This window comes from Chlorocebus sabaeus, chromosome 13, assembly GCF_047675955.1.
Source record: "Chlorocebus sabaeus isolate Y175 chromosome 13, mChlSab1.0.hap1, whole genome shotgun sequence".
Classification (NCBI taxonomy): Eukaryota; Metazoa; Chordata; class Mammalia; order Primates; family Cercopithecidae; genus Chlorocebus; species Chlorocebus sabaeus.
In genome coordinates, this window is record NC_132916.1 from 52,981,548 (window position 1) to 53,007,900 (window position 26,353).

The 26,353-nt window shown below is 36.4% G+C and overlaps 1 non-coding gene and 1 pseudogene across 1 annotated transcript; one reads left to right on the plus strand and one right to left on the minus strand.

Moving 5' to 3' along the window:
- Positions 1-26,082, minus strand: part of LOC103241006 (elongation factor 1-delta-like) — a 52,183-nt pseudogene extending 26,101 nt beyond the window's left edge.
- LOC119625557 (small nucleolar RNA U13) lies at positions 8,902-9,006 on the plus strand. The gene has a single exon (XR_005241747.1). It is a non-coding gene; the product is annotated as a small nucleolar RNA U13 (small nucleolar RNA).
- Positions 26,083-26,353: the final 271 nt, after the last annotated feature.

Genomic DNA, 26,353 nt, shown 5'->3' on the forward strand with positions numbered 1-26,353 from the left:
TAAGTTTTATAACTGAAAAATGGCAACTAGCCTTATTTGGCATTTACATTACGAGAGAGGTTATGCAATTATTTTCTCTTTTGTGAATTGTTTGTACATGCCCTTTTGTGTCTGACATATTAAAATGGGTATGTTGGCGGTGTCTGGTAGAAAAGTTGGTGGAGGAATTTAAGTTGTTCTCAAGTAATCAACAAGGATTATCCACTTTTTCTCCCTGCCACTTACCCACTGCTGTCTCCCTTATCCCTTGGAACTAAAGTTCTATATAGGAAAATATTCTGGAGGGTGGTGGTTACCTCATCTGTAACACACTATAAGCAACGTGTCTTAGAATGGTTTCCATGGGGGCAATGATCACTTGGTGTTTCCTAACCTGTGACTGATTCATAAGTTTATCAATATCTCATGTCCGGCTACTTCAGGTACTCTGTAAAAGGTACCTATTTTTCCAAGGTGTATTTCTTAGGCCTCTCTTAATTTGAAGTGACATAATTCCAATCTGAACTCATTAAAAAAAAACAAAATGGTGTGTCCTCAAATAAAAGTTACAGGGGTTTCCTAGGTTTAGGCATGGCTGGATATATGAAGTCAAATAATAACATCAGAACTTATTCATTTATCACTAAGACCAAACTGGGAAGTTATGTGAGTCTTTACTTGCTCATGTATATATTGGGGATAATTATTTTTCTGCTGTACTTGTTGTGAGGATTCTTTCATTAATTCATGCAAAACTTTTTTTTTTTTTTTTTTCTTCTTGAGATGGAGTTTCACTCTTGTTGCCCAGGCTGGAGTGCAGTGGTGCATTCTCGGCTCACTGCAACCTCTGCCTCCCGGGTTCAAGCGATTCTCCTGCTTCAGCGTCCCAAGTAGCTGGGATTACAGGCATACGCCAGCATGCCCAGCTAATGTTTTGTATTTAGTAGAGACGTGGTTTTACCATGTTGGTTAGGCTAGTCTGGAACTCCTGACCTCAGGTGATCCACCCGCCTCAGCCTCCCAAAGTGTAGGGATTACAGGTGTGAGCTACTGCACCCGGCACATGCAAAACTTTTAATACAATGTCTAACATAGTAATAGTAATAGAAGATAACTGCCTACTATTGTTCTTACTACATATACTATTACTATTTATTCTTATGTATGGATGGTTCAATACACTGAAATGATCTAATTTCATCTGTCATTTGGAGATTTGAATTTAGCTTAATTATTACCTTTAGACTTTATTATTGATATATAGATGAAAGTGATGGGTATGAAAGATTTGAAATACGTTTTTCAAATATGTCCTAAAACAAATTTCAGGAAGAGACTAGAAACTGGACTTGCCAGATTCCACATATCTCAATGCTGAGTGTGCGGAATTTTTTTATTTTTTTATTTTTTTAAAAATTTGAGATGGAGTCTCGCTCTGTCACCAGGCTGGAGTGCAATGGCACAATCTTGGCTCACTGCAACCTCGGTCTCCAGGGTTCAAGCAATTCTCCTGCCTCAGTCTCCTGAGTAGCTGGGACTAGAGGTGCACACCACCACACCTGACTAATTTTTGTATTTTTAGTAGAGATGGGTTTCACCATGTTGGCCAGGATAGTCTCAATCTCCTGACCTCGTGATCCATGTGCCTTGGCCTCCCAAAGTGCTGGGATTACAGGCGTGAGCCACTGCGCCCAGCCTGAGTGTGTAGAATTTGACGTACCTATGTGGTAACAAAATGGATATATCCAGTTTATAGCTGGAACTCTGATTCTGTACAGAGGTCATGACAGAAGTCAGGATAATAAACGTTAATTGAAGAGTCATTTGTTTATGTCAGAGATTTGTTATGTAGTATAAAATATATCCATGATGTTATGCAAAAATGGATTGTGTATTTTTTCCCTCCTAAATAGATCTTAATAAATGGGCTACTTTAACATATTATATACAAATAAAAAAATTGAGTTTTAAAGAATAAATTTGCTTGACACAACAAATATCAAATGGAACTGAGGAGCAGCTACTTTGGCCAGGATTCCAATTCTTCATTCAGTATGTGTGCATACCTATTCCCCATTTGTTTGGGTCACTGGCTTCCCCTCTGGAGGAATCTGAGCACTGAGTCTGCTTAAGGGTGATAGAGTCCTTGACAAAGTTCATGCTGAGGCCAGAGATGTGAGGTTGCCATTTGGAAACAGAAGAACAGGTGGCCAATTATGGAAGTGGGGAGAAGAGCCATCCAAAGAAACTGAGAAGAATCAGCAAAAACAGTAGGAGAGAGCAATTTCACCCAAGTCAAAGTAGGAGATAGTGTTATCTTTTTATTTATATTATTATTTTTTAATTTTAGAGATGAAATTTTGTCCTGTTGACCAGCTGGAGTGCAGTGATGGGATCACAGCTTACTGCAGTTGCAATCTCCTGGGCTCAAGCAGTACTCCTGCTTCAGTCTCGCTAGCAGCTGGGACTATAGGTGCTCACCACTGTGCCTGGTTAATTTTTTAAGTCTCAAAGAATGATCAGTGCCATATTCCCAGATAAATCTAATAGACTTAGTGAAAATAATCAATGAATTTCATCAATTAAAATATAATGACATACAATGAAAGCAGTTTCACTCTTGTGATAGGGCAGAAATGTATAATAGAGGAGGTGAGGATGTCTTTTTAAAATATTTTTTAATTTTTAAGTCTTTTGTTTAACGGAATGACAACTAAACGAAGTTTTAAGGAGGGTTGCTTTTTTAAGTTATAGAATTAGAAAATGTTTTATTGTCCAACTGGGAAGAAGTTCAAACATGAGATGCTACAAATAGAATGAAGACACAGAAACAGCTGATGGAGCCTGATTCCAGTTGAGATTGATTCAGCAAATTTAATCACACCTATGTATGTGAATTTTAAGACTTGCTGGTCTTAAGGTGAATGTTCCATAAGTTTTTGGAGCTCAAATCTTTTACAATTAATTTCATTCACTAATTGATCCTACCCACCCTCAGAATTCTATTCTTGTATCCCCTCTCCTAGCTACCCAGTCTCTGAAATAACTATGAAAGTCATTTTGTACGTCTCTCTATTCTTCTTATCTTTCCTGCCACTTCCCATCCAATCAGACACAAAATCCTACAAATTCTATATATTTTTTAAAAATACATAGAGTCTTCACCCTTTTTTTTTTTTTTTCTTAAAAACAAGATTCTCTTTTTTTGTGATCTCCATTAAACTGGAAGCTCCTTGGAAATGACACTTATTAATGTTTTCCCTCATTTCAAACCCTTAAAATGTTTGAACATAGTATTCAGTAAGTTTTTTGGAGTTGAGCTAAATGATCCTGTTGCTAGTTTTCAAGTTTCTCGACCTACCACCCTTGAATTTTACACTCCAACCATACTAAACAACCAACTCTCCCAGCGATACTCCAGACTGTTCTTTTGTCATTGTATGTGTTTCCTTGTCTTTTCACACTCTCTTACTTCTGCCTGAAATGCTCTGATATGCATTGTTCACCTGGAAAATGGACCTTATCTTTCAAGAGCTAGAAGAATTTATGCCCCTGTGAAATTTCCCTTTGTTTCTCTACTTTTGTGCAGACTGTGCTGCAGAATACCAAACACATTTCTTCTCCTTTTTGGCACAGAGCAAAACATTTCCCAGCCTCATTTGTTGTTTGAAATGGCCACAGAAGGTGAATGGAAACAATGTGTACACTCTCAGGCTTGGAGGGTAAATTCCTCCCAGTTGTGATTTTCCCTGTTGTTTTCCACATTCAGGTGGCTGATCTAAAGAACCCTCTCAACGAGGTCTCAGGAACCACATGTTGAAGAGGGTAGAGCTGTTAGAGAAAGGAGCCCAGGCCCCCTGAGTCTCCTTAGAAGAGAGCTGCTCAACCAGTAACTCCTGCATAGGACCATTGTGAGAGTGGGAAATAAACCTTTATTGTGTTAAACCACAGATTTCAGAATTTATCTATTATAGCCGCTCACGTAATCTTAACTAATGCAGCTCTCATTGCATCTTGTATGCACCTCTATGCAGCTCTCAATGCATCTTGTATGCACCTCTATCATAATTTATTATATTAGATTGTAATAATCTGCAGATATGGCTATTGCTCCACCAGACTATGCCTGTTCCATAGACTTTGTGTATATCAATATTCCCAGTATCTGCTACAAAATATGTGTTTTACAAACATTAACCCTAAATTCTATGAGTGTGCCAAAATTTAATCTATTATCTTTTTCTCAAGTTTGTTTATTTCTGGGAAATGTTTTCCAATTATTTTATTGTGATAAAATACATATAACATAAAATTTACCATCTTAACCATTTTTTAAGTGTACAGTTTAGTGGTATTAAGTATATCCATAATCTTATGCAACTATTACCACCATTCATCTCTATAACTCTTCTCATCTTGTAAAACTGAAACTCAATACTCATGAAACAATTACCTATTGCCTCCTCTGCTATTCTACTTTCTTTCTCTATGATTTTGCCTACTCTAATTAGCTCATGTAAGTGGAATCATACGGTATATGTATTATTGTGACTGGTTTACTTCATCTAGCATAACACCTTCAAAGTTCATCCATGTCGTAGCATATATCAATATTTCCTTTTTAAATTTTTCTTTAAATGTTTTTAGAGATGAGGTCTCACTATGTTGCCTAGGGGGACCTTGAACTTCTGGGCTCAAGTAGTCTTCCCACCTCAGCCTCCCTAGGAGTTGTGACTACAGGCATGTACCACATTTTGCTTTTCCATTCATCCCATTGGTGAACACTTGAGTTACTTCTATGTTTTAGCTATTGTGAATAATGTTATTGTAACATGGGTGTATAAATATCTCTTCAAGATTCTGTTTTCAATTCTTTGGGGTATATACCAAGAATTGGAAATTCTGGATCATATGGTAATTCTATTTTTAATTTTTGAGGACTTGCCATACTGTTTTCCACAGTGGTTATAACATTTTGTATTCCAGCAACAGTGCAGAAGAGTTTCAATGTCTCCACATTCTTGTCAACATATTTTTTATGTTTTTTAAGAAGTTTTCCTGTAATCCCAGCACTTTGAGAGGCCGAGGTGGGTGGATCACGAGGTCAGTTATTCAAGACCAGCCTGGCCAACATAGTGAAACCCTGTCTCTACTAAAAGTACAAAAAACAAACAACAACAACAAAAATTAGCTGGGTGTGGTGGCAGGGCCTGTAATCCCAGCTACTTGGGAGTCTTAGGCAGGAGAATTGCTTGAACCTGGGAGGCGGAAGTTGTAGTGAACCCAGATCATGCCACTGCACTGCAGCTGAGGCGACAGTGTGGGACTCTGTCTCAAAAAAAAAAAAAAAAAAAAAAAAAAAAATGTGTAGTATCCCTCTTACCAAGTGTGGGGTGATAGCTCAATGTAAGTTTTCGTTTGTATTTCCCTAATGATTAGTGATGCTGAACACCTTTCATGTACTTATTGGCCATTTACACATCTTCTTTAGAGAAGTGTCTACTCATGTCCTTTGCCTACTTTTAAATCAAATTGTTCATTTTTCATTGTTGAGTTTTAGGAGTTCTCTATATATTAATATCTTATCAGATATATGATTTGCAAATATTTTATTTTATTCTGTAGGTTGCCTTTTTACTCTGCTGATATTGTCTTTAAAAATATATATTAAAAAATTCTACTCAACTTATTATCGACAAATAAGTTATATATATTTGTGGTTGGCAACATATTTTGATGTATGCATACAGTATGAAATGATTAAATCGTGTTAATTGACATATCCATTGCCTCACATAATTATTCACAAATTTTTTTTCCTTTCCATAAAGTTCAATTTTTCTGTTTTCTGGTTTGTAGCCTGTGTCCTTAGAATCACATCCAAGAAATCACTGCCAAATCCAATGTCATAAAGCTTTTGCCGTATGTTTTTTCTTAAGAGTTTTACTGTTTCTTAAGGTTTTAAATGTAGATCTTTGATCCATTTAAATAAATTTTTGTATATAGTGTTAGACAAGGGTCCAACTTCATTATTTTGCATGTAGATATCCAGTTTTCCCAGCACCAGTTGTTGCAAAGACTCTTTTCCTCATTGAATCGTCTTAGCTCTCTTGCGAAAATCATTTACCATATATATGAGGGTTTATTTCTGAATTATCTATTCTATTCCATTGGTCTATATCTTCCATTGGTCTCTATCTATGTTTATGACAGTACTACACTGTTTTGATTACTGTAGCTTTGTGGTAAATTTTAAAGTGAGAAACTGTGACTCCTCCAGATTTGTTCCTTTTTCAAGACTGTTCCGGCTATTCAGGGAACTTTGATATTCTATATGAATTTTAGGATGAATTTTTCTATTTCCATAAAGAGTATCATCAGGATTTTGATAGGATTGTATTGAATCTGTAGATCACTTTGGGCAGTATTGCTATCCTAAAAATATTGTCTTCTACTCTGTAAACATAGGATGAGTTTCTATTTTTTATGTCTTTAATTTCTTTCAGCAATATTTTATAGTTTTTCTTATACATGTCTTTAACTTCCTTGGTTAATTCCTATGTATTTCATTTTCATTCAGAAATATTTATTAGGTGCCCACTTTGTTACCCATATTATCCCAGGGAGTTATTACAAAATGATGAGCAAGACAGACAAGGGCTCATGGGGCTTCCTCATGTATGTTTTTTGGTATCACAATTTACCTCCTGTGGCCTGTAGCAAATGTATTGTGTAATTCTAGTCCATGAGCTTAGTATATTTATTTTCAGGTACTCATTCAGCTGTACTTGTTTTAAAAAAGTGCCTGAAACTTGGTAAGTTTGTATGGATATTAAATCAACTATTCCACACTTATAAAGTACATTTTATTCTCCCTGTAAAACTCTCAATGTTTTTCTTCAGAATATGCTTTATGATGTATATACTAACTATTATTTTAAGATAGTTGGGAAAATGAAGGGCCCATAATTAAAAAGAGATGGAACATTTGACACATTATGCGGCTGCCTGTTTTTATTCTTGTCACCTTATCTGTTTTTCAGGTTTTTAAAAATACTATAAGTGCCCACACATGTACACATACTCACTTAATTTCTTCTTAATCTGTGATCTTCCAGGTTTCTATTATATAGATTAATCCATGTATATTTGCTAGTCTTTTTAAATTAAAGTCAATGACAAAAGAACCATCATGTGGACAACCATTGGGAAATGTTTCATTCACTCTTGTAAGTTACTTGTTTCCAGTGCAAATGTTTAAAAGAAAGTCTTTTTATTTATTCAAAAGTTGAAGGTTTTTTTTTTTTTTTTTAAATCATTTTCTCTTTAGCACTGGAAACTGTCAGGAAAAACAGTATATAATATATCCCTAATAACTATTTCAGAAATAAATGTATCATTGTTTATAATAATTGGATACAGTATATAAATGTTGTTTTGTAAAGTCTAAATTCTACTATTAACTGAACAAAATATAAACCAGGAAATTAACATAAAAGAAATGTCCACATTCACCTGTTCCTCTCCTCTCTCAACATTCTGCTTTTCCTTTGCTCTGTAGGGTAACCATGGTGAGAAAGATGTTGACGACTTGGATGGAGAACAGGTACAAAAATTTCTCATTCTATGTTCCTCCTCTACTAGTTTGGCATTTACACATGTCATGATCAATCTAGAAATGTAAATATGCATATTTAATGTTTAAAGTTTATCTACGTTTGTTCTTATCCCAAATATACAAGAAACTTAGAAACCTAACTTGAATCAACCTCTCCCGTATTACATTTCTTTCCTTCTTATTTTTGCTAAATCTATCACTTAGACGTTGTTATTATTGTTGTTTTATATAGTCAATGCTTATTTAGCTCTACCATCATATTTCTTCAATTTTCTGGAAGAGTTCGAGAAGGATTAGTATTAGTTCTTTAAATGTTTGGTAGAATTCACTAAGGAAGCCATCAGGTCCATGGCTTTTCTTCAGGATATTTTTTGATTTTTGATTCAATCTTCTTACCTTTGATTTAATCTTCTTGCCAGTTATAAGTCTACTCATATTTTCTATTTCTTCAGGGTTTAGTTTTGCAGGTTTTGTGTTTCTGGAATTTTTTTACATTTTATGTAGGCTACCTAGTGGTTGGCATACACTTGTTCTTAGAACTGTCTTATAATTTTTTATCTTTTTTGAGACGGAGTCTTGCTCTGTTGCTCAGGCTGGAGTGCAGTGGTGTGATCTTGGCTCACTGCAATTTCTGCCTCCTGGGTTCAAGCGATTATTCTGTTTCAGCCTCCTGAACAGCTGGGATTGCAGGCATAGGCTATCATGCCTGGCTAATTTTTGTGTTTTTAGTAGAGACAGGGTTTCACCATTTTGGCCAGGTTGGTCTTAAACTCCTGACCTCAACTGACGTGCCTGCCTTGGCCTCCCAAAGTGCTGGGATTGCAGGCATGAGCCACTTTACCCAGCCAATTATAATTCTTTTTATTTATGTGGAATCATTATCTCCACTTTCATTTTTGATTTTATTAATTTAAATTTTTCTCTTTTTTCTTAGTTCATCTAGCTAAAATTTCATCAATTTTGCTGATCTTGAGGATTCAACTTTTGGTTTTATTGATTTTTCTCTATTATTTTTCTATTCTCTACTTTATCTTCACTCTAATCTTTATTTCCTTCTTTCTGCCAGTTTTGAATTTGGTTCTTTTTCTAGTTCCTTAAGTTATAAAATGAGGTAGTTGATTTGAGACCTTTTTTGTTTTTTAACATTAACTGTTTATAGCTATAGTTTTTTTCCTTTAGTACCACTTTTGCTGTGTACCATAAGTTTTGGTATGATGTAGTTTCATTTCCTTTTGTCTCTAATTATTTTCTAATTTCTTTTGTGATTTCTTTGACCCATTGGTTGTTGAAGACTGTGCTGTATGATCCTTTTGTAGTTCACAAGCCTGATGATTGGGTTTCATGCACTTGGATGAAATGCACCTCCCTCAAACCTGGTGTTACAACATAGGCACATTACTTGTCTGACATGAAAAAAAGGAAAAAGGAGTGGGCTGTGCGGTTTCCACAAATTTGTGAAGTTTCTAGTTTTACTTGTGTTATTGAGTTCTAATTTCATCCTGTTGTGATCAGAGAAGACAATTTGCATAATATTTACCTTTTATAATCTATCGAGAATTTGTGACTTAACATATTGTGTTGGGAGTTGGTTCCTCCCGCTGGGTTTGTGGTCTAGCTGACTTCAAAAATGGAGCTGCCAATGGAGACCATCCTGGCTAACGTGGTGAAACCCCGTCTCTACTAAAAAATATTAAAAAAAAAAAACTAGCCGGGCGAGGTGGCGAGCGCCTGTAGTCCCAGCTACTCGGGAGGCTGAGGCAGGAGAATGGCGTAAACCCAGGAGGCGGAGCTTTCAGTGAGCTGAGATCCGGCCACTGCACTCCAGCCCGGGCGACAGAGCAAGACTCCGTCTCAAAAACAAAAACAAAAACAAAACGAAACAAAACGAATGGAGCTGTCGACCTTCACAGTGAGTGTTACAGCTCTTAAAGATGGCACGGACCCAGAGTGAGCAGTAGTAAGATTTATTCTGAAGAGCAAAAGAACAAAGCTTTCATAGCATGGCAGGGGACCTGAGCAGGTTGCCACTGCTGACTGGGGTGCCCAACTTTCATTCCCTTATTTGTCCGTGCCCATATCTGGCTGATTAGTCCATTTTACAGAGTGCTGATTGATCCACTTTACAGAGTGCTGATTGGCCCACTTTACAGAGTGCTGATTGACCCACTTTACAGAGTGCTGATTGGTTCACTTTACAGAACACTGACTGGTCCATTTTAGAGTGTGCTGATTGGTTCATTTTACAAACCTCTAGCTACAGAGCACTGATTGGTGTGTTTTTACAGAGCACTGATTGGTGCATTGTACAAACCTCTAGCTAGCTACAGAGCGCTGATTGGTACATTTTTACAGAGCACTGATTGGTGCATTTTACAAACCCTTTGTAAGACAGAAAAGTTCTCCAAGTGCCTACTGGCCCCAGAAAGTGCAGCTGACTTCACCTCTCCATATGATATATCTTGGAAAATATTCCATGTGTACTTGAGAAGAATGTGTATGCTGTTGATGTTGGGTAATGCTCTGTATATGTCTGTTAGATCTAGTTGGTTTGTGTTGTCTTCTATTTCCTTTCTTATCTTCTGTCTGATTGGTGTCTTAATTATTGAGAGGGGAGTACTGAAATCTTTGTTATTGTAGAACTATATTTCTCCCTTCATTTATGTCAGATTTTGCCTGGTATGTTTTGATGGTCAGTTATTAGATGCATGAATGTTTATAGTTTTTATATCTTCTTGCTGTATTGAACATTTTAATTTATAATGTCCTTCTTTATGTCTTTTTCATTTTTTGAATTTAAAGTATATTTTGTCTGATATTGGTATAGCCACTGCTGCTCTCTTTTGGTTACTATTTGCATGGAATAGCTTTTTCTTTTTCTTTTCTTTTTTTTAATAAACACACTTTTTTTTTTTTTTTTTTTTTTTTTTTTTTTTGGTAAGAGATAGAATCTCTCTGTTGTCCAGTCTGGAATGCTGTGGTGCAATCTCAGCTCACTGCAACCTCTGCCTCCCAGGTTCAAGAAATTCTCAGGTGCACACCACCACCCCTGGCTAATTTTTTTGTATTTTAATAGAGACATGGTTTTACCATGTTGCCCAGGCTGCTCTTGAACTCCTGACCTCAGGTAATCTGCCCACCTCCTCCCAAGTGCTAGGATTATAGGTGTGAACCACTGCACCCCGCCAGTGTAGCTTTTTCTATCATTCCATCTTTTTTTTTTTTTTTTTTTTGAGACGGAGTTTTGCTCTTGTTGCCCAGGCTGGGGTGCAATGGCTCAATCTTGGCTCACTGCAACCTCCACCTCCCAGGTTCAAGTGATTCTCCTGCCTCAGCCTCCTGAGTAGCCGAGATTACAGGCATGCCCCACCACCCCAGCTAATTTTTTATAGTTTTAGTAAAGATAGGGTTTCACCATGTTGGCCGGCTGGTCTCAAACTCCTGATCTCAGGTGATCCACCTGCCTCAGCCTCCCAAAGTGCTGGGATTACAAGCACGAGCCACCATGCCTGATCTATCATTCCATCTCTTCACTTTCCATCTGTTTGTATTTTTAAATCTAAAATGAGTCTATTGTAGACAGCATTTAGTTGGATCATGTATTTTTAAATCTATTCTGCCAATATGTAATTCTTGGGTGGAGAGTTTTACTCCACATTTATTTAAAGTAATTACTGATAAGGAGAGACTTACTTCTGTCAGTTTGCTATTTGTTTTCTATATGCCTTATACTTTGTTATCCCTCAGTTCCTGCATTATTTTCATCTTTTGTGTTTAGTTGATTTTTTGTAGGAAAGTGTTTATATTTATTTCTCATTTCCTTGTATATATTCTGTAGTTATTTTTTTTATGGTTGTCATGAGGATTACATTTAACATCTTGAAGTAATAACACTCTAATTTAAATTTGTACCAGCTTAACTTTAATACTATACAAAAAGTTTACTCTGTTATAGCTTCATCCCCACTTATTTCAGCAGCTGATGTCATAAAATTACATCTTTATATATTATGCATCCCAAAACATAAACTCATAGTTCTTTTAAATACATTAGTCTTTTAAATTATATAGAAAATGAAATGTGAAGCTACCAACCAAAGTTACAATAATTAGTTTTTTGAGTAATAATTTTTTAAATGTATTTTTCTCTTAAATCATGTAGAAAACAAAAAGTGGAGTTGTAAATCATTATTACAATAATATTTGATGTTATGATTGCACAGGTATTTACCTTTACTGAGATGGTTATTTTTTCATATGTCTTTGATTTACTGTCCAGAGTCCTTTCATTTCATGCTGCAGGCTTCCTTTGAGCATTTCTTTTGGGGCAGCTTTAGTGGTAATGAACTCCCTCAGTTTTTTAATTTGGGAATATCTTTTTTTTTTTTTTTAAAGGCAAGATCTTGGTCTGTCACTCAGGCTGGAGTGCAGTGGCACAACTGTAGCTCACTGTAGCCTCCAACTCCTGGGCTCAAGTAATCCTACCGTTTCAGCCTCCCAAGTAGCCAGGACTACAGGCATGCACTACCATGCCCAGCTAATCTTTTTTAATTACTATTTTCTGTAAGGATGAGGTCTCACTGTGTTTCCCATCTTGGTTTTGAATGCTTGGCCTAAGCAATCCTCCTGCTTCAGGCTCCCAGAGTGCCAGGATTACAGGTGTGAATCACTATGCCCAGCCATATGGGAATATGTCTTAGTTTCTCATTTTAGAAGGACAGTTTGGCCAGAGATAGAATTTTTGGTTAGTAATTTTTTTGGGGGGTGGGTTGTTTGTTTGTTTTGCACTTGGACTATATTGGCCCAATGGCTTTTGGCCTCCAAAGTTTCTAATGAAAAATCTGCTTATGATCTTATTGAAAATCTCTTGTATGTAGTGAGTCTGTCTTTGTTCAATCAAAGGTTTGATTATAATGTATCACAGTGTGGGTCTCCTTGAGTTCATCATATTTGGATTTTCTTGAGTTTCTTGGATGTTTATATTCATGTCTTTCATCCAGTGTCAGAAGTTTTTCAGCCATTATTTTTCCAAATATTCTCTCTACCCCTTTCGCTCTTCTCCTTCTAAAACTTCCACAGTGTGTATGTTGGTCTGCTTGATGATATGCTACAGATCCCTTAGGCTCTGTTTACTTTTCTTCAATATTTTTTTCTTTCTGTTCCTTAAACTCAATAATTTCCATTGTCTTCTCTTCAAGTGTCACTGATTCTTTTGCCTGTTCAAAACTGCCTTTGAATCTCTCTAGGGAATTGTTTTTTTCAGTTAGAGTACTTACCATCTCCAGAATTTATTTTTGGTTTTTTTTTAGGTTTTGATATCTTTATATTTCTATTTTGTTCATTTATCATTTTCTTGATTTTTATTTTTTACATCTTCCTTTAGTTTTTAAAATATATTTAAGGCAATTGTTTTAAAGACTTTGTCTAGTGGATCTTCCATCTGTGTTACTCAGGGACAATTTTGGTTGATTTATTTATTTTTTCCTTTGAGCCATAGTTTCCATTTCTTTGAATGCCCTGTGATTTTTTTTTGAAAATTTGCATATTTGAACCTAATAAAGTGGTAACTCTAGAAGCCAGATTCTCCTCCCTTTCCCTGTGTTTGCTGTTTCTTGGTTACATTTCATTGTTTATTGATTTTTTTTTTTTTTTTTTTTTTTTGAGTGTTCTAAGCTATCTCTGTGTCAAGGATCAGAATGAGATATATACTTAAGGTCTTCTCAGGTATTTTCTGAGTCTGTGCCTTCCCATGGGCTTGTGTGGTGATAAAAGAAAAACTTCAGCTGAATTACATTTAAAGGAGTTTAATTGAGCAATGAATATTTTGCAAATTGGGCAGCTCCCAGAATCGCAGCAGATTCACAGAGACTCCAGCACAGCCATGTAGTGGAAGAAGATTTATAGACAAAAAAAGGGAAATGACCTACAGAAATTGGCGGTGAGGTACAGAAACAGCTGGATTGGTTACAGGTTGGTGTTTGCCTTATTTGAACACAGTTTGAACACTTAGCAGTCTATGAGTGGTTGAACTATGGCCGCTGGGATTGCCCAAGACAGTTATTGTTACAGCTGCATACTCTTAAATTAGGTTTTCAATCTTGTATGACTATTAAGCTAGGTTACAGGTCATCCACAAGGACTCAAGTATAGAAGTACGGAGTCCTTCTCAGGCCATATTTAGTTTGCTTTAACAGTGACCACTTTCTAATTTTCCTCACATATACAGCTGCTTTCGAATGTCCCAGACTTTAATGTCTGGCTCCCAAAAAGGCAAAAAGAAAAAAAATTAAGGGGAGAGGGAAGAGGCAGTGGCCTTTAAAATTCCCTGAAAGTCAATTCATTTGGGGGTAGAAGGGACTAGCAGCAATGTGAGAAGGTACAAAACAATAGCTGCCTGTTTCTTTGCACCTCCGAGATCAAAAACAACAATCAGTAATCAAAGCTCAGATCTTGATATTTGGAGGACAGAGTTCTTTTTGTCACACTGATTTCCATGAGCTGCATTCTAGCTGCTCCAGGAACATGTGCATTGCTACCTACCAAGGAACTGGGTGTGGGGGATGGGGAGCTCCTCCTGTGCAAACTAAAGTTGACAAAAGTAATAGCAATTCACTAAACAAGCCTTCCTTTGGAAGGTGCAAGCCTTCAATAGGATCCACAGTTCCAAAATAGTTACATCAGATAAATTCTGTTAGTACAATTGTAGTAGGCAGATAGATTTTAGGTAGGGAGATAGATTTCTGGTTCTTCCTACTCTGCCATCCCATCTTCTAAAATTACGCCTCATATTATTATCATTATTACTATTATTATTACTTATATTTGAGACAAAGTCTCACTCTATTGCCCAGGCTGGAGTGCAGCGATGCCATCTTGGATCATTACAGCCTTGACCTCCTGGGCTCAGGTGATTCTCCCACCTCAGCCTCCCAAGTAGCAGGGACCACAGGCATGCACCACTATGCCTGGTTAATTTTTATATTTTTTGTAGAGGCGGAGTTTCACCATGTTGCCCAGGCTGGGCTCAAACTCCTGGACTCAAGAGATCTGCCTGACTTGGCCTCCCAAATTGCTTGGATTACAGACATGAGTCACTGTGCCCAGCCCTAAATAAGATTCACAAAAAAATTGACCTCACGATTATAGGTAACTAGATTTTTTGCACATGAAATTATCTTATTAGAAAGTATATTAGGTATAAGCAGTCATATTTTTACCCAGAACCACAAGCAGTTCTTTCCATTCAGAGTAAAGAGCGATATTGGGCATATTTCCAAATTCAAATGTCATTCTAAAATATATTTGTATTTTTATCGGTGCCAAGTGCAATGGTAGTTTGTGCAAATTAGTGCTCACAGTAGGAGAGTTTTAGTACTATTGAATAATAACAGTGTAATTTGAAAGGTAATTTCATTATGGCAAGCTTCCTGGGAAAAACAAGTGGCCTGCCTTATAAATTTGGACGCATTGTTAGAAATTACAAATTCAGTGAATAATAAATACAGTAGTCACTGGGCCTTTAGAAGTGAAGTTTTAAATTGGTAATAAAAAGAGATAGTCTCATAGAATTCCTTTTATACTTGTTTCTTTTCCCCTAAATTATCAAACCTTGCTTTGGATGTAAGAATGAGTTGTGAAGGCAGCAAAAGGGCAACTGGTCTCTGTTCTTCATGCCAAAAATAATCACTCATTTAGTTTTTTCTAAACATTTGCTTTGTTCCCAGGTAAATAAGATTTTCAAGCTACTTTAATTATAGTGAATGATTGTTAAAATCATAGAGAACAAAAATGTCACTGTTATTCAGGATTAGTAGGACGCTCAAAAACTTCATTAGTTAAATATTATTAATACAAGGTAAGAGCCTAATAAAAATAGAACAGTTTTATACATGTTAAATCGTTAAAAAATACATCAATGGTTACAATACATTTGACAATTTACCTTGAAATAGTCTACAGTTTGCTCGTGAAAATGAGAGTTGGAAGGATTGCAGCTTGTGAGTTACTATATAGTAGTGAAAGGAGGGTTGTCAAAATCTGCAGTCTTTTTGCAGCCTTAAAACCTGGAACATGTTTGTTTTCCCTTTGAGATGCAGTTCTTTGGAAGCATATGTCTATAATAGATACCTATGTCATAAATATTTAAAATTTGATCCAATGCATAGCCTTGTTATTCAATTAACTTCCGTATCCCTTCTGGAAATCTGTGACTTCCTCTTCTACACTCAAAGCTTTACTGATATGAAGGCTTTAGGAGTTGTAGTGGTGTTTGAAACCACCAAACCACCCTCTAGTAGCACTGAAAGGAGAAAATTATGCAGGATTTGGTGATAATGGTCTTTGTATAGAGATAGTGCTTTCTCTTTGATTAAGTTTTCTCTTTGATTGTGAGAAAGGTTGTTTTTGATCATTGCACTATTTGGTCTTCATATGCTCAACAATATTTCAATTTCTTGTATTTCTTTCGTCCTTGTTCTTATTGATTTCACAGCGCTTGAAGTCATTCAAGACATAGCCATGTATTTTTGCAGAGTTGTGTCTGATGGTCCACCATGTGGATTCCTTTATGCTTGTTGCTCTGGAGATAATACATATTCCCTCCTTTCTTTCAAAACGCTTTAGTTCAAGATGATCTTCAATATCATCAATACCTAAAGATTTTCTTTTACATGCATGGCTTGCTGGTTTTGAACACAGATGCTTAGATATGTTTGAGAGATTAATTAAAAGAGTGTGTTTTTTGTATTGAAAAGTTCATGAGTTCAAAAGAATGGAAAAACAATGTAGGCTAACACATGCTGTGGACTGAGGTAACTGGTAGATGGCTCAAGTCTGAGCGTGTACATGTTTTGTGTACTAATTTCTGTATGGCTCCATCTAACCATGCAGTTTTCTGCCTTTATCTAGTGTTTCTGAAGTGGTAATGATTCATAAGGAGATACAAAATTGATTTTATGCTGAAATCATTCCCTTGTATGTCAATCATGTTGGAAATTCATGTCTTGAAACAAGTGCTATAGCAGAAATGACTGTGATAAAAAAGTTTAAAAAGGAATAAAAACTTATTTCTGTCATTATAGTAAGGGTTAATTGACTGAAATCTCACTTTACAAGACCATCAGATTGAAGTAAAAAAGCACAACTACGTACTGCCTTTACAGGAAATACATAATAACAAGAGATGAGCAGAGCTATATGCCAAATGGAAACAAAATAAAGCAAGTGTGGTATAAATATCAGAGAGGCTGAAATTTAATAATAATAGCAATAATCAGGATAAAGACATTATATAATAAAATTACTATTAATGAAAGAGATACACTTTAATAAACTTTTGTGCACCAAATATAGCAACTAAGCATATGAACTAAAATATATTAGAAATTAAATTAAAGTCTATTTAATATAATGAAACTTTAGAATACCACTTTAAATTTCAACATTGTCCAGTAGAAAAAAAATTTTAAGAGATGCTTTAAATAAAACAATATTAGACAAACACATATACAACACACATACATACATGAATATGAACATAAATATAACATTTTATAGCCCTTAAGTAAAGAAAATATAGCTTAGTCCTAGATTTTAACATATAGGTAAAAAAATAAATATTAGAAGAATCTTAGAGTTTATCAGTCACTTCATATAGTATGATAAAGTTTTTATTTTAGAAATGAATGGTGGTTCATTATCAGGAAGTTTGTCACCAGAATGTTTTTTCATCAGCTTTTAAGTTCTGTGGTACATATGCAGGATGTACAGGTTTGTCACCTAGGTAAACGTTTGCCATGGTGGTTTGCTGCACCTATTAACCCATCACCTAGGTATTAAGCCCAGCATCCATTAGCTTCCTGGTGCTCTCCCTGTCCCTACTCCCCGACAGGCCTCACTGAGTGTTGTTCCCCCACCATGTGTCCATGTGTTCTCATCGTTCGGCTCCCACTGATAAGTGAGAACATGCGATGTGATCTTCAACAAACCTGACAAAAACAAGTGATAGGGAATAGATTATCTATTTAATAAATGGTGCTGGGAGAACTGGCTAGCCATATTGCAAAAAATTGAAAGTAGACACCTTTCTTACGCCTTATACAAAAAGTAAGATAGAATGAAGACTTAAATGTAAAACCCAAAACTATAAAAACCCCAGAAGAAAATCGAGTCACCAGAATTTAATACAAAATTTAATGTTAAACTTAAAGAGAATAATCATGTGATCATAACAGCAGATGATGAAAATGACATTTTAAAAATGTATCAGGAATTTCTAACAAAACTTGAATTAGAAAAAACAAAAAGACCATTTACCAAAAACACAGCTGAACTTTTTTTCTTTTGTAAGTGATGAAATACTAAAAATACTTAAAAATAATTGAGGGTATAGTTTCCTGAAAAAATGGACAAAGGACATGAATGGGCAATTCACAGGGCCCCAAATCCAAAAGGGCAACAAATATATAAAATGATGTGCAAATAGGCCTGATGCAGGGCTTATCCCTGTAATCTCAGCACTTTCGGAAGCTGAGGTGGGCGGATCACTTGAGGTCAAGAGTTTGAGACCAGCCTGGCCAACATGGCAAAACCCCGTCTCTACTAAAAATACAACAATTAGCTAGACGTGGTGGTGCATGCCTGTAATCCCAGCTACATGGCAGACTGAAGCAGGAGAATAACTTGAGCCCAGGAGGCAGAGGTTTCAGTGAGCCAAGATCGCACCACTGCACTCCAGCCTGGTTGACACAGCAAGACTCTGCCTCTAAATGAATGAATGAATGAATGAATGTGCAAACTCACTGGGATTCAGAGTAGAGTGAACCCGGGAGGCAGAAGTTGCAGTGAGCTGAGATCACACCACTGCATGCCAGTCTGGGTGACAGAATGAAACTCCATTTCTAAATAAATAAACAAACAAATAATTAATTAAATGATACACAAACTCACTGGGAGTCAGGAAAATATGAATTAAATTGAAAATGACATGTTATTATGCACTTAATTAGACTGGCCAAAATAATAAAATACCCATATCTTCCTACTATTTGTGGTGGCATAGAGAAAAGTATTTCCAAATATTGCTGGTGGATATATGAGTTATTATATTTTTTTGGACAGAACATTTAGCAGTAAATATTAAAATAAAATTTTTTAAACCCTAATATATCCTTTGGTCCAGAAATCCCAAACCAAGTATTTAGGCTATAGAGTTAAAGCACCAGTATGTGAGTATTAGTGTATAAGGATGTTTAATAATTTAATAATGATTGCTCATTCTAGCAAAAAATGGAGGAAAATGAATATCCATTGTAATGGTTAACTTATGGTACTTGCATATAATGAATTATTTTGCAGCTATTAAAACTTGTCACTGTTTGCTGATGATATGATTGTATACCTAGAAAAACCCTGAAAACTCATCCAAAGAGCTCCTAGATCTGAGAAATGAATTCAGTAATGTTTCAGGATACAAAATCAGTGTACACAAATCAGTAGCACTGCTATACACCAACAAATGACCAAGCTGAGAATCAAATCAAGAACTCAATCCCTTTTACAACAGCTGCCAAAAAACAAAAAAACAAAAAAAACAAAAAAACAAAAAAACAAACAAACAAAAAAACGGAATACTTAGGAATATACTTCACCAAGCAGGTGAAAGATCTCAAGGAAAACTACAAAACACTGCTGAAAAAAAATCACAGATGACACAAACAAATGGAAACATCCCATGCTCATGGATGGGTAGAGTCAATATTGTGAAAATGACTATACTACCAAAAGCAATCACAGATTTAATGTAATTCCCATCAAAATACCATCATCATTCTTCACATAACTAGAAAAAACAATTCTAAAATTCATATGGATCCAAAAAAGAGCCTGCATAGCCAAAGCAATACTAAACAAAAAGAACAAATCTGGAGGCATCACATTACCCAACTTCAAACTATACTACAAGGCTACAGTTACCAAAACAGCATTGGTATAATAGGCACGTAGATCAATGGAACAGAATAGAGAACCCAGAAATAGAGCCAAATAGTTAGAACCAACTGATCTTCGAAAAAGCATACAAAATCATAAAGTGGGGAAAGGACACCCTATTCAATAAATGATGCTAGGTTAACTGGCAAGCCACATGTAGGAGAATGAAACTGGATCCTCATCTCTCACCTTATACAAAAAGTCAACTCAAGATGGATCAAAGGCTTAAATCTAAGACCTGAAACCATAAAAATTTTAGAAGATAACATCAGAAAAACTTTTCTAGACATTGGCTTAAGCAAAGAATTCATGACTAAGAACCCAAAAGCAAATGCAACAAACCAAAAAATAAACGGGAACTAATTAAAAGAAAAGCCTTCTGCACAGCAAAAGAAATAATCAGCAGAGTAAATAGACAACCCACAGAGTGGGAGAAAATGTTCACAAACTGTATATCTAACAAAAGACTGACAAACAAGTGTATATAAGATTTTATTTTTATGTTGTAAATAATTGTAAAAGTATACATTTTTGCATGTATATGCTGAAATATGGTGGAATAGTTACTACATTTTTAAAATGTTGGAATATATTAAATATGGGGAGGAAAAATCAAATAAATATTATAATGTGGGGTGGGGGGGCAAGTAGAATCAAGAATAGAGAAAAATAAACAGTGATAACAGACTGCAAAAGAAGAAACAAAATGTTTGGGAGGCCTAGGCAGGCACATCACTTGAGCCAGGAGTTTGAGACCAGCCTGGGAAAGATGGCAAAGCTCCATCTTTACAAAAAATATAAAAATTAGCAGGGCATGGTGGTATGAGCCTGTAGAACCCCACTACTTGGGAGGCTAAAGTAGGAGTATTGCTTCTTGAACACAGAAGGTGGAGGTTGCAGTGAGCTGAGATCATGCCACCGCACTCTAGCCTAAGTGACAGAGTGAGACACTGTCTTGAAACAAAAAAACAAAATGTCTAACGTATGGTGGTCTCATTTATGCATTTATGTAAATTAGTATTCTGCTAGTCTTATGCTTTTTAGAAGAGAAAACTGATATTTAATAATAGGCTTAATTATAAATGCAAAAAGTCCTATTAATGAACAACCTTAATCTACCAGAATATGAGTTCAAAAAATGTACAATTATATGGAAAAGTTGGATTTTAAAATGGTGTATTTTGTCTAGGCTACTCTTGTATCTTGCAGATCAGAGAGGGCATAGGCAAGATGCTGACCTTACCTTGTCTAGGAAATAGTAGTGATGGCTGGAGGGTTACCAATTTCAAAATGAAGCAGCAAGATTATATTTAAATGGGGGGGTCTCAACTGGGCGCTCACGCCTGTAATCCCAGCACTTTGAGAGGCTGAAGCAGGTGGATCACCTGAGGTCAGGAGTTCAAGACCAGTCAGGCCAACATGGTGAAACCTCGTCTCTACTAAAAATACAAAAACTTAGCCAGGCGTGGTGGCATGCGCCTGTAATCCCAGCTACTCAGGAGGCTGAGGCAGGAGAATGGCTTCAACGTGGGAGGCAGAGGTTGCAGTGAGCTGAGATTGTGCCACCGCACTCCAACCTGGGCAACAGAGTAAGACTCTGTCTCAAAAAGAAAAAAAAAGGCGGGGAGGGTCTCATTACTCTGCTTTGCTTTCTCCATTGACCACTGGAACTAATTGCTTTGAAGGTTATGGCAGGTAGCCACCTATGTATAGGAATATGAACAATTCCTACCTAACTGAAGGTATCAATTTTTAAGTTTACCAAAAAATTCTGATGCCCAGGTTTTCATTCCAGAGATTCTGATTGAATTGGTATAAGAAGTGTGGCTGGTTTTCTGAGGCAGAGAGAGTGAGAAATTTACCCTCTCAGGTTTGTTCAGCTACAATTATAATTCATTTCAAATCTATCTAAAATGTTTGTCATTACAAATGATTCCACATTGTGCTTAGAAACCAGAGGAAACAAGAGCAAACAAGGGCTGCATTATTTAATTCTCATCTATTAGTAAACTAGGACAAAATAGAGTAATTAAGTAATTGTTATCTCAAAGGCACTGAGAGTAGGGATAAAAGGAATGTCATCAAGTGAATATACACGAGGTGAGACACGACTAGTATAGAAAAAATGAATCTCCCTTGACAGTACATTGGAATCACCTGGGGAATTTAAAAAATACTGATCCCCACCCCCACCTACCACTCAAATTCTGATGCAAGTTGTCCTGGGCATAGTGATTTTAAAAGTTACCCATGACGTTCTATTATGTAGTCAGAGCTGAAAACCAATAACCTAAAAGGAAATAGGATGAAAAAAAGTAATTCGTGTAGAGGTTCAAAGACCCTTTAAGATGGGTGTCATTCATTCATTTATTTATTCTGTTCAGGTATTCACTTTAGTCGTTCTTTTCGTTACATTCAATTAATCCAATATTTATGAAGTACACATTTCGTATTTGTCACTGAATTAGAGTCCACAGCATCACCACTTGATAGCTAAAATGCAAATTTGTTTTTACTAATTTATTTGTGACTGGAAGGCCTCTCTTATTCTGACTCTCGTTCTATTAGAAAGAGAGGCAAGTTTTGTCCTCTTTTCTCTTCTCTCTTTTCTCTCTCTTTCTTTCCCCTTCCTTCCTTCCTTCCTTCCTTTCTTCTTTGTTTCCTTCCCTCCTTCCTTCCTTCCTTCTTTGATCCCTTCCTTCTTTCTTTCTTTCTTTCTTTCTTTCTTTCTTTCTTTCTTTCTTTCTTTCTTTCTTTCTTTCTTTCTTTCTTTCTTTCTTTCTCTTTCTTTCTTTCTCTCTCTCTCTTTCTTTCTTTCTCTTTCTTTCTTTCTTTCTTTCTTTCTTTCTTTCTTTCTTTCTTTCTTTCTTTCTTTCTTTCTCTCTCTCTCTCTCTCTCTCTCCTTCCTTCCTTCCTTCCTTCCTTCCTTCCTTCCTTCCTTCCTTCCTTCCTTCCTTCCTTCCTTCTTTCCTTCTTTCCTTCTTTCCTTCTTTCCTTCTTTCCTTCCTTCTTTCCTGGTCTTTCGAGACCAGGCTGGTCTCGAACTCCTGGCTTCATGATCCACAGGCCTCCCAAAGTGCTGGGATTACAGGTGTGAGCCACCACCCCAGGCTTAGGGATTTTTAAAAAACGAAATCTCACTCAATATTCAGGATTATTTATATTTTTACAATAATAAAATTTATTTTATTTTAGAATATAAAGTTTATCCTTCCTTCCTTCCTTCCTTCCTTCCTTCCTTCCTTCCTTCCTTCCTTCCTTCCTTCCTTCCTTCTTTCCTTCTTTCCTTCTTTCCTCCCTTCCTTCTTTCCTTCCTTCGTTTGGTTCTAGTAAAGTGGGAAGATTAGGGGATTGAGAAAGAGCCTAGGAAATTCATTTGGTTTCTACTGTGTTAGCTACGGATTTACATTTCACAGGTAGAATGTCACAAATCTGTGTCAGAGGCATTATTCACTCCAGTTTACAAATAAAGATTCTGAGACTAAAAATCATTAAGTAACTTGCAATAAGTAAAGCCACTTATTGCAAAACTAGGACGTAAACTGCAAAGTTACTTCCCCCAACACTTTTCCTTCCAGTTTTTTTAAAGTCAAAAGAGAGTATAGCCATGTCCCCCTGCAAATCGTATATGCATGCATGTATTTGAGGAAGTTGTTCTGGCAGTGTTGTTTCTTTGAAATTTCTTCTTGTACTTTAAAACCCACTTGAATTTTTATTTCACCCCCTATATAATGATTAAAATGCAAAAATTGGGTTTAATTTGCCATTAGGAAAAAATAATCTATTTCTGCCTTAAGGGATGCAATTGCATTGAGTTTATCAATTTCAGAAAATTGTGTTGACTAAAGAGAACTGACTCAACGTATAAGGCTCAGCATCTAGGAAATTGCTCTGTTCTGGCTTGTAATCACTGAATTTCATAGATCTGGGAATACAAATGGTAACAGCTCCCTTTCTCCATGCTTCTGGGTGTTTGACAAGTCTTGCTGAAAAGAAACCCTCAAATGCTGCCTGAATTGAAAAGGCCTCCACATCCACTGACCAGTCTCACTTAATTCAACTGATGCTGACCTTTTTTATCCCCCGCTAATGGTATAATTCTCATCTCACGAATCAAGAATCTCAAGGACAAGGCAGGTGGATCACCTGAAGACAGGAGTTCGAGACCAGTCTGGCCAACATGGTGAAACCCCATCTCTACTAAAAATACAAAAATTAGCAGAGCATGATGGCGCATGCCTGTAATCCCAGCTACTGGGGAGACTGAGGCAGGAGAATCACTTGAATACAGGAGGCGGAGATTGCAGTGAGCCAAGATTGTACCACTGCACTCTGGCTGAGGAAATAGAGTGAGATTCTATCTCAAAATAATAACAATCATCATCATCATCATCATCATCTCAAGTGACTCATAGTCCCTATTAGTAACTCTCTTCATCCAGTAGAAATTTTATTTTATTTTTTATTTTTTGGTGGTGGTTCTGTGTCTATTTCAAACACTCACTTGGCAGCACTTTGTATTCTTGCAATTATTTATTCAACTCTTGTAAGTACCTGTTTAGTTTGCATATTTTCTGCTGGTATAAGCTCTAAGGTAGAAACTTAGTCTATCTTTCTAACTAATGCATCCTCCACACCTAGCATTTTGCCTGGTACTATATATATTGGGCATTTAGTATTTGTTGAATGATTGCAGCATAGGACTTTCACAGATAATTTACTCCTAAAATATGCTTTTGACATGTCAAGCTTCACTGACCTTGAAGAAAGCCTGAAGTAATTTTTAGTTTAATTGATTTTGCCTTTTTATTGTATTGTTCTATTTGTGATTTCTTTTCAGTTGCAAAACATTCTGAAAAAGTTTTGAGGGATTTGTTTGAAATGTTGCTATAAGAATGGTTGTCCAGGGATTCTTTTTTCTTTTTTCTTTTTTCTTTTTTTTTTTATTTTTGAGGCAGAGTCTGTTGTCCAGGCTGGAGTGCAGTGCTACTTGGCTCACTGCAACCTCTGCCTCCTGGGTTCAAGCAATTTTCCAGCCTAAGTCTCCCAAGTAGCTGGGACTACAGGCGTGCACCACCATGCCCATCTGATTTTCGTATTTTTTAGTAGAGATACGAGGTTTCACCATATTGACCAGGCTGGTCTCAAACTCCTGACTTCGTGATCCACAGGCCTCCCAAAGTGCTGGGATTACAGGTGTGAGCCACCGCCCCAGGCCTAGGGATTTTTTAAAAAATGAAATCTCACTCAATATTCAGGATTATTTATATTTTTACAATAATAAAATTTAAAATATAAATAAGCATCAAAATTTACCAACATGTTTAGTATTGATAGTTTATGTTACCACCAGTTCACAAGTTTAGGTTAAGAAAATATCATTTGGTTGTTTCTTCTGTCAAGATCATTTCAGGGACATCTGAAGAGTAACTGACTCTATAATATTGGATTTCTATGCCTTTCCATTGTCTTGTATGTTGTTACTGGTTTCAAGTCTATTTTCAAATTACTGGTTTTTAAATCCCACTCAATATTGCCAGTTGAACATGTAACTTAAAACTTATTTCCCTTCATAAGGTATATGGAAGATAACAAATTTGCTTACCTATCTACTGTCATTGAAATTTCCGGCTGGGCACGGTGGCTCATGCCTGTAATCCCAGCACTTTGGGAGGCTGAGGTGGGTGGATCATGAGGTCAGGAGATCGAGACCATCCTGGCTAACACAGTGAAACCCCGTCTCTTACTAAAAATACAAAAAAATTAGCCAGGAGTGGTGGCGGGCACCTGTGGTCTCAGCTACTCAGGAGGCAGGAGAATGGCGTGAACCTGGGAGGCGGAGCTTGCAGTGAGCCGAGATCGCGCCACTGCACTCCAGCTTGTGCCACAGAGCAAGACTCCATCTCAAAAAAAAAAAAAAAATCATGTAATTGGGGAGTTCGCGATATTGGGAATTAGATTAGTCTCAAACTTGCCCTGAGCATATCTAGTATTGAGATATATGCAACTACTATATTTCATTCATCTTATTATTTTATGTGTATTCTTTATCAATCACCTGTCAAATTAGGTAATTTTATTACACACACAGGTATCTATATCATTTTTAGTGACACAGGACAATTATATATTATTTCATATTATCCTCACACTGTCAGAGAAGGTATTTGTTTTTCCTTAAAAAATAAAACAAAGAATAGAAAGCAACTGAGAATATTGAGATTCAGTCTTGCCGAAGGTCACGTATGCTCACACGAGCTGGGACCAGTCACAGATCTGCTCTTCGTCTAGTGCTGTCTACTCTGATTTTCAAAATAGTGGCTCCTGTTCACTCTCTCCTATTTTAATTTCAGAGTTCTGGCAGAATGGAAGGAATGTAAAGAAAATGGTTCCCTGCTTACTCTGGTATACACTTTATCTTGTAAGAATTTATGGTAGGTGGTGTTGGGGAACAGTGCCTGCATGGCAATTCTTGCAGCATCTCTGCTGCTGTTTATCATCCCGTTTTCTTATTTGCCACATTGTAAATCAGCTTTGCAAATAGCCACTCATACAGGGAAGTAACACTTTACGCTGGATAGTACAGTACTTTCCAATCTTATAGATATTTTAGGAAGCTGTATCTGCTGAATATGCCACATTTCTTATCACTGTCATCTCAAAACCATAATTAATATTAACCAACAAATGATAATCAAGGTAATAGTCTCAGAACTCTTTGGCAAATAAACCATGCTATTGCAGCACAATTTTGTTAGGCAGGATGTATAT